The sequence below is a fragment of the Chenopodium quinoa genome, unplaced genomic scaffold, assembly GCF_001683475.1.
Source record: "Chenopodium quinoa cultivar QQ74 unplaced genomic scaffold, ASM168347v1, whole genome shotgun sequence".
NCBI lineage: Eukaryota > Viridiplantae > Streptophyta > Magnoliopsida > Caryophyllales > Amaranthaceae > Chenopodium > Chenopodium quinoa.
This window is the reverse complement of record NW_018745410.1, coordinates 2,912,268-2,921,059: the sequence shown is the minus strand read 5'-3', so window position 1 is coordinate 2,921,059 and position 8,792 is coordinate 2,912,268.

Sequence of the window (8,792 nt, the reverse complement as noted above, 5' to 3'; positions counted from 1 at the left end):
CAATGAAGTTCAAAGATTAACTGGTTGTCTGGCGGCATTGAGGAAATTCCTCAGCCGGTCAGGCGACAAATGCCTTTACTTCTTCCAAGCAATCAGGAAGAAGACCAGATTTGAATGGGGGGATGATGCTGAGGCGGCCTTTCAAAAGATAAAAGAGCACTTGCACTCCTTGTCGAGGCTCGTTAGTCCTCTGCCTAGAGAGACGATGTACATGTACTTAGCCGTCTCATATCATGCCCTCAATGCCGTTCTCCTTGCTGAACGAGACGGCGTCAAGCTCCCGGTCTATTTCATTAGCCATGTACTCAAAAATGCTGAACTCCGATATCCAATGGTTGAAAATTTTGGTCTTGCTTTGTATATGGCATTCAAGAAGTTGAAGCCTTATCTTCTGGCACATCTGGTGGTGATATACACCGATCAGCCACTCAAGCGGCCAATGTCCACCTTGGAGTCATCCGGAAGAATGCTAAAATGGGCTATTAAAATGCAAAGTCTTGAAATCACTTACAAACCAAGAAAGGTAGTGAAAGGTCGGGCGTTTGCCGACTTCATTGTTGAAATGACCCGTCTGGTGGCTCTAGATAATCTTAACCAGGTTTGGAAAGTGTATGTAGACGGGAGCTCTTCAAAGAACAGTTGTGGTGTAGGCGTAATCTATGAATCTCCGGAAGGAGACAAATATGAGTATGCACTACGGTTGAAGTTTCAGGCCTTAAACAATGAGGCGGAGTACAAAGCCCTGCTAGCCGGAATCTGCATGTGTAAGGCAGCAGGGGCAACAAAAATTAACGCCTATTCTGATTCTCAATTGGTCGTTAGCCAGTACAAAGGTACATATGAAGCTTCCCATCCGGCAATGTTCAAATATCTTCAGGTGGTCAAAGAGGAGGCTGGGAAACTTGAAGGTTTCACTCTGAGCCAAGTGCCTAGGTCCGGCAACAACCAGGCGGATGCATTGTCCAAACTGGCATCTTTCGCCTACTGTGATACACCTCGGTCAGTCTTTTGGAAAGTTCTTGAAAAAAAAATCATATATGAAGAGCCCATTGGAATTTTAGACCGAAGCTCTACCTAGATGGATGGCATCCGGGCTTTCTTAACAAACGGCATGCTCCCTGATTCGCCACAGGAGGCAGCCATCATGAAAAAGAGAGCGGCAAACTTCGAGATGAGAAACGTAGAACCCTTCAAGGCGGGATTTTTGAAGCCTCTTCTGAAGTGTGTTACCCCAGAAAAGGGGAAGGAAGTTCTCGAAGATTTGCATGCGGGATACTGCACCTCCCATATAGGCGGAAGATCCCTAGCCGTCAGAGCCAAACGACATTATTTTTGGCCTACCCTTGAGGCAGACGCTAAAGAGCTGGTGAAGAAATGTGACAAATGTCAGAAATTTGGCAAACTTATACACCGCCCAGCTACTGATCTGACGGCAATCCACAGCCCAGTCCCGTTTTCTAAATGGGGCATGGACATTTTAGGTCCTTATACGCCTGCACCAGGCGGAAAACGCTACATTCTGGTGGCTGTGGATTACTTCACCAAATGGGTGGAGGCGGAGGCGATCAGGAACATCAAGACAAAGGACGTCATCTCTTTCATTTGGAAGAACATCATCACCCGGTTTGGGGTGCCTATGTCTATGGTGTTTGATAATGGCCCTCAATTTGAGATGCCTAAGCTCAAGATTTGGTTGGGAGATCAAGGGATCTCAAATTGTTTCGCATCAATCGACCGACCCCAAGCAAACGGCCAAGTTGAAGCCTTCAACAAACTCATCTCAGACGGCATTAAGAAAAAGATTGAAAGAGTCGGTGGTTTATGGGCAGAAGAATTAATTCATGTCCTATGGGCCATCCGGACAACAGCAAAAGGGGAAATCGATGAAACCCCATTTCTCATGGTATACGGCGCTGAAGCCGTCTTGCCTATTGAACATTATGAGACAACTCTCAGAGTCATGCTTTTTGATGAAGAGGCAAATTGGGAGGCCATGCGTCTGGCATTGGGCTCTCTCCCAGAGCGCATGGGCAATGCCGTCTTGCGTCATGAGATATACCGTATAAGAATGAAAAGAGCCTACAACAAGAAAGTGCACAACCGCCCTTTGAAAGTTGGCGACTTCGTGTTACGGAAAATGGAGGCAACCGGTAGGGCCAATGAACTGGGAAAGTTAACTCCTAATTGGGAAGGCCCTTATCGGTTCTATGAGGAAGTCAGAGATGGCACCTACCGCCTGGAAACTCCAGACGGTAGACGCCTGCCCAGGACTTGGAATGTAGACAATCTGAAAAAAGTACTACTTCTGATTATAAATTTTTGTAAACAAGAAGTCTATTAATGAGAAATCGCCTTTTGTTTTCAATTATTTTATTTCCTTTTTTAATTTTAAAAAGCGTCTGGGCAATACGCAGACGACCCAATTGTTGAACTCTCTATGTTTGAAACTTAGTAGAAAATTCAACGTCCAATTACATGAGGCCACTGGCCAGATAACTAAACTAGGTACAAAACTGCTTAGTGGCTATACGGTCGGTCTCAACCTAGACTAGAGGCCGATGGCCGGATGGTTGTTTGATTTATAAAATTGCTTGTCCCAACATGGACATTGGCGTCCGGCGACACTCCTCCGGGTGCAATCGTCGTACAGAGCAGCCTACTTGTTTGCTCTATGTATCTATGCATACGGAAAATATTGAACAACCAAATTGGTCAACTCATAGCCATCTGAACAGAACAGCCTATAGAACGATTAAGTTTTCAAAATACCGGATGTCCAAAGACATTAGTCGGTTTTCGACCAAAGTTCTTACTTAGGTTTTTCATTCCAAAATTGCATATACACTCCCGTTGGGGAAAAAAGTGTTGTGCAATGGCTATACTACCGTCTTGAAAAAAGGATGAGGCCAATGGCCGGATGGTTATACATTTTTACAAATTTGCCTGTTTCCAATGAGAAATAAGGCGTCCGGCGACACCCCTCAGGGTGCAATCATCACAAGCACTATCAAAGAGTTCATGTACAGATGCAGGCGGCAAAAAATGGATGACTTCATTGGTCAACTCATAGCCGCCTGACCTGGGTAATCTAGAGAGTGATTAAGTTTACGAAATACCGGGTGTCCAAACCAACACCAGCCGGTGACCAACCTAAGCTCTAACCTAGATTACCCTCCGAAATTATACAAGTCTTCCCAATGGGGTAAAGGACATGAAAAGTATAATTGGATTGCAAACCCCCCAAGCGGCCACCTGCCTCCTGTCTTCTGAAAGGACAGGCGGCTATTCGCCTCCTGCAATTTTCTCATACGGTATTTTTCCATCTGGTTGGATGTCTGGAACGCCTGTCGTTTGGACGGCTAAGTACTTGGTTTGGGGAAATCACTATTGTGATTGATTGACTTGCAAACATATCATGGTCTTTAAAGCATCAGAAGTTTCCAAGCCAATCAATCGACTTAAAATTGAAACCAACCACACAGCCGCCCAGGGGCAAGAACAGCCGGACTATCAATTTCTGCATGCTTTTCATAATATAGGCAAAAATATCAAGTACACTTGCAAAACTAAAAATGCCAAATTCAAGCGCAAAATGATCAACACCGACTCAGTCGGTTCATTCATTAAAAACTACCCAATCAAACAGTTGTGGTAAAGCATTGTTAACCGAACCCCGTCCGAGAAGTGAAGCAAATATTCAATTAACCCGGCTCCTCGGCCGATAAAAACAACAAATACTCGGCACCTAGGCCGAAAAGAAAATAATTTGGCATACAGCCGCTGAACAAGAGAAAATAAAAATGGCATACTGCCGCAGAAAATCATTGTTGAGCTACAGACGGGTCCCCCTGTTCATTGTCCCCTTCATCTTCTTCATCAGAAGGAATTTTATGTGCTTGACCTTGGACGGGATGCTCAGGCTCTGGCAGCTCAGTATTGGCCCAGACTTCAAAGGACTCCGGCTCTGGCTCGCCCTTCTCTCTCAAGTATACAACCTCCTCGTCATACTTGTGAGCCAGTGCCCAGACGCCGTACTCCTTGTTTGGGTACAAGGCGTTCCAGGAAATCCTCATCCGGGAATCGTTATCAGCATCACTTTCGGCAACCAGGCGCTCTTGTTCCGCCTGCAATGTTGCCGCAAAGTTAAGCTGCGCTTGAGCAGCCGCGTCCTCCAGCTCTTTGACCTTGGCCTTGAGATTGGTATTCTCTTGGGGAACACCCTTGATCTTGTCCAACTCCGCCTGAGCCTTGCTAAGTTCCTCTTAAGATTTTTTTAGCGACGTCTTAGCATGGCTGGCTTTCTGCTTGTCTGCCTCCAAGTCCTTCTCAAGCTGCTTAATCCTCGCCGCCTGTGTCATTATCGTGGCTTTAGTCTCAAGTTCATTTATTGTACAGGATTATAGAGAAACGTTGTTGTAGGGAATAATTTCAAGCATTAACCCCTAGGTTGAACCCCACTAAAGTACACTAAAGTACGGTGGCGTCCAAAAGGGAAGAAGATAGAGCAAAAGAGTCGCCAACAAGTTTTAGGAACTTGTAAACCGTTCACAAGGTGAAGGTTACACCCCTTAACGATCCAAGAGATCGTCAACTCCATAAGGTCTTGAACCAAATAGGGTTCGGGGATGAAGGTACAAATCCAACCTAAAAGAGATTGAACCTGCCCAAATAATAGGCCTTTTCTTTATTCTGATCGTATTCATGTGTGCTTTTTTACTAACATGCAATCAATAGGTTTACCCTAAACCTGTTTAATCTATGTTGGTTGAATATTAATGCACAAAAAAAAACTATTATTGGTGATCACTTGAAATTATAATCAAATTAGCCCTAATAAGATTATTAAATTATCTTATTAAGTGTGATTACAAGTACAAATTCCCTTTAAACATGCATAAAAGGCATGATCTAGCAATAAAAATATATCAAGCAACATAATAATAATCATAACAATAATCATAACAATAATCATCATAATAATAATTATAATAATCATAATCATAATAATCATGTCAAAGCATACCAATAGCAAGACCCTAGGCATGATACTAACAATATTAATAACAAACCCTAGCATGTCACTAAACAATAAAAAACAAAGCTTTAGACCTAACATGATACTAACAATCATAAATATTAGGAAGAAAATAGGAAGCATCGTAACAATCATATTTGATATTAAATTTACCCTAAACATGATACTAGGAATCATTGTTGTCATTCAAAACATCAAGCTTCCTAACATAATACTAGGAATCATAATAACAATCTAAGCATAATTTCTATATCATAATATCAATAAAAACCATTAAAGCACTTACTTTGATGCCTCGTACCTCTTTCTAATAACAAAATACACACGTTAGTAACTTCAAGGAAAATAATAAACAATTCAATTAAATTAAATAATTGAAATAGAGATTTGGGACCAAACCCTCAGAAATTAAATCTTTCACGTCTAGGGCGAAGGCAACTTCGAATATAGCTAGGTGTTTCTACATCTTGAGAATGCGGAATTTTGTACGTAAAAAGCTAGTTTAGAAAAGAGAGAGAGAGATGGTGAATGATTAGAGAATGAGAGAATGAAAACTGGTTGTAGGTGAATCTCGGTTGTAGGTCAAATCTGGTTGTCGAAAACGAAGTTTTTAATACGTTATTTATAGAGAAAATCAGTCAAAAAGGTAAAATATCAAAACAAAGTCTAGCGCACAAAAAACAGAACCAGCGCCAACGCTGGCTGTTGGCGTCAGGCGCCAACACTGGCGCCAGGCGCCTATGCTGGCGCCAGGCGCCAAGCGTAGCGCCAGGCGCTACAGCTAGCGTTTGGCGCTGATTTTAGAAATTCACGCGTTTTCTTAAAATCAGATAAAAATTGCCGTACAGGAGGATAAAATCGTATTTCCTTCAAAATCGTATTTCCTTCACGCGTTGTGTTGGTATTTTAAGTGCTTTGAATACTTTTCTTGGAGATTCTTGATAAACATCCTCACAGATTCTTTTTCAATGGGCACCTCAATCATCTTAGCGGAAGTTTCCCTCCACTTATTAAAGAAAGAAGTAAAGCCTTCATTCTCTTTTTGTCTTAGCATCTCAAGTTGTCTATGATCGGTTTCAACTTGAATATTGCACTTGTACCTATCAACGAAAGTGTTTACTATCGATTCTCAGGTAGAGGTTTTCTCTTTGTCAAGCGAGAAGTACCATTGTTGGAAAACGGTTTCAAGAGATAGTGAGAACATAGAGGGGAAAACCTTCTTATCAATACCCTTAATACTCATTATGGTTTCGAAAGCTCTTAGATGGAAGTAAGGGTTATCTGTTGACTTGAATTTCGGGATGTCAGTGGCGTTGAAATTATGCAAAAGAAGTTCCTTGTCCAGTGAGACCCCTTGTGAACTCATGCCCTGAAATTTATAGTCACTAGATAGCTTTCTCAAACTTTCTTGCACGAGGTTCATTTGTTGTTGTTTCACGGGATCATCGACCTTAAGTGTGAGGAGCTTCAGTGTTTCAGTCACGGTAACCAGTTGGTTCCTAAGCTCATTAACTTCTTCTTGAGTTGCCATTATATTCTTATCCTTCCTCTTTTGACGAATTAGTTTATCAAAAAGTGAAACTTGAATAAAGAGGTTGTCCTTGATTAATCACCCTTCTCTCCTTGACCAAGTACTGTGGAAAAGGAATTTGGGGATATTTATTATTAATTATTTGACTTAAGCTCTATTCAACATGCAATGGATGGAGGAAGTGAAGAAAGATTGGAATAGAATATGAAGAAAAATGACGTAGATGGAGGTATATGAAGAATTAGGAATAAGATGTACCCCCAACTTAAATGACGGAAAGATCGACTCATGCATTAACCTAAGACACGGTCATGGTGATACGTATACTCAAAGTGTGTGCTAGGACAAGTGAGTGTAGGTGACATGTTGAGACTCGTTTCATGACCATGTGGCTAGACTATGTGACTAGACTCAATTAATGACTCGACGAGGTGTTATTGAAAGCGAAATTTAACCGAATTAATTAGCAAACTGATTAATTGAACATTAGGTGATGACTCGATCAATAATCCAAACTATCGGCCAAATGACAGGACTGGCGCCGCACTGTGTAGCGTAGCGCCAGACGACAGAGTTTTCACCAGGCGCCACACTCCACACGGTGGCGCTACAGTCCAGACTTTGGCGCCAATTCTGGAGCTTCAATCTGGGACTGTTTTCGGTGTTATTAATCAACAGGGGTATGTCTAAAGTCGTACTAGGTCAATTCCGATTAAAATATTAGACTTTATTTACTCAAATTAATTAATTAATTAATTAATTAGGCAAAGTTCTTTAAGTCATTAATTTATTTAATCTCAACACAAGTCAAACAAACGGTTAAGAAAACATAGAATATATGCACAACAAATAATGCACAATTAGTCAAGTAGGCACAATATGATGCAATGAGTTTGCAACCTAACCATGGCTCTAGTTCTCTAAAGTTCGAGATATGGTTTAGTCAAAGAGGGTCCATGGTTAATTGTCCAGATGCACCGCGCGGATGCCTAACCGTGAAGGGTTGGCGCGAGTGGATGGGACACCGCGAGTTAAGAACTCGCTTCCATGGTTTGGTGAATTCAACATTCTCGGATGTACCCTTTGTTGCTCAGAGCGTTCAATCAGGTAGATGGAGCATGAATTCCCAGAGGGTTATGTCCATATGTAGAACACATATGGGTTTTAGAAAAGTGAGAAAAAAAATTCAATCAGGAAGTAGGATCGAACAAACAATACGAAAAAACTGGTCGAAATTAGAACGCATATTTCTGGCTCGGTATTGGAATAATTTGGCGCCAGCAAACAGAGACTGGCGCTAGGTTTTAGCTGTAGCGCCAGGCGCCAATGCTGGCGTCTAGCGCTACAGTTAAAAATCAGGCGCCAATGCTCTGACCCCTGGCGCTAATTCCTACATGCCTCAGCAGCTTTCTGTGCTCGATAAATTTTCCAGTTTCGCGCGGTGTTATTTCGTTCCTAGTTGTGAAAGATATTTCTCAAATTTCCTACGTGTAAAATCTTATGTTTTTAACTCATTACAGATGGTCTTTCCAATGAGATCTTTTATGCATATGACAATAATGTTAATCAAAATTACGCACATGAAATACTTAGAACGTTTCGAGTCTCATCCACTCATTCTAAATCATTGCCGAAACAAATTCAGGAATTAAAATAGAAATCCTCCCCAGTGGAGTTGCCAAAAACTGTAGGGAATAATTTCAAGCTTTAACCCCTAGCTTGAACCCCACTGTGATCATATACTAAAGTACGGTGGCGTCCAAAAGGGAAGAAGATAGAGCAAAAGAGTCGCCAACAAGTTTTAGGAACTTGTAAACCGTTCACAAGGTGAAGGTCACACCCCTTAACGATCCAAGAGATCGTCAACTCCATAAGGTCTTGAGCCAAATAGGATTCGGGGATGAAGGTACAAATCCAATCTAAAAGATATTGAACCTGCCCTAACAATAGGCCTCTACTTTATTCTGATCGTATTCATGTGCGCTTTTTGACTAACATCCAATCAATAGGTTTACCCTAAACCTGTTTAATCTATGTTGGTTGAATATTAATGCACAAAAAAAACTATTATTGGCGATCACTTGAAATTATAATCAAATTAGCCCTAAATAAGATTATTAAATTATCTTATTAAGCGTGATTACAAGTACAAATTCCCTTTAAACATCCATAAAATGCGTGATCTAGCAATAAAAATATATCAAGAAACATAATAATAATCATAAC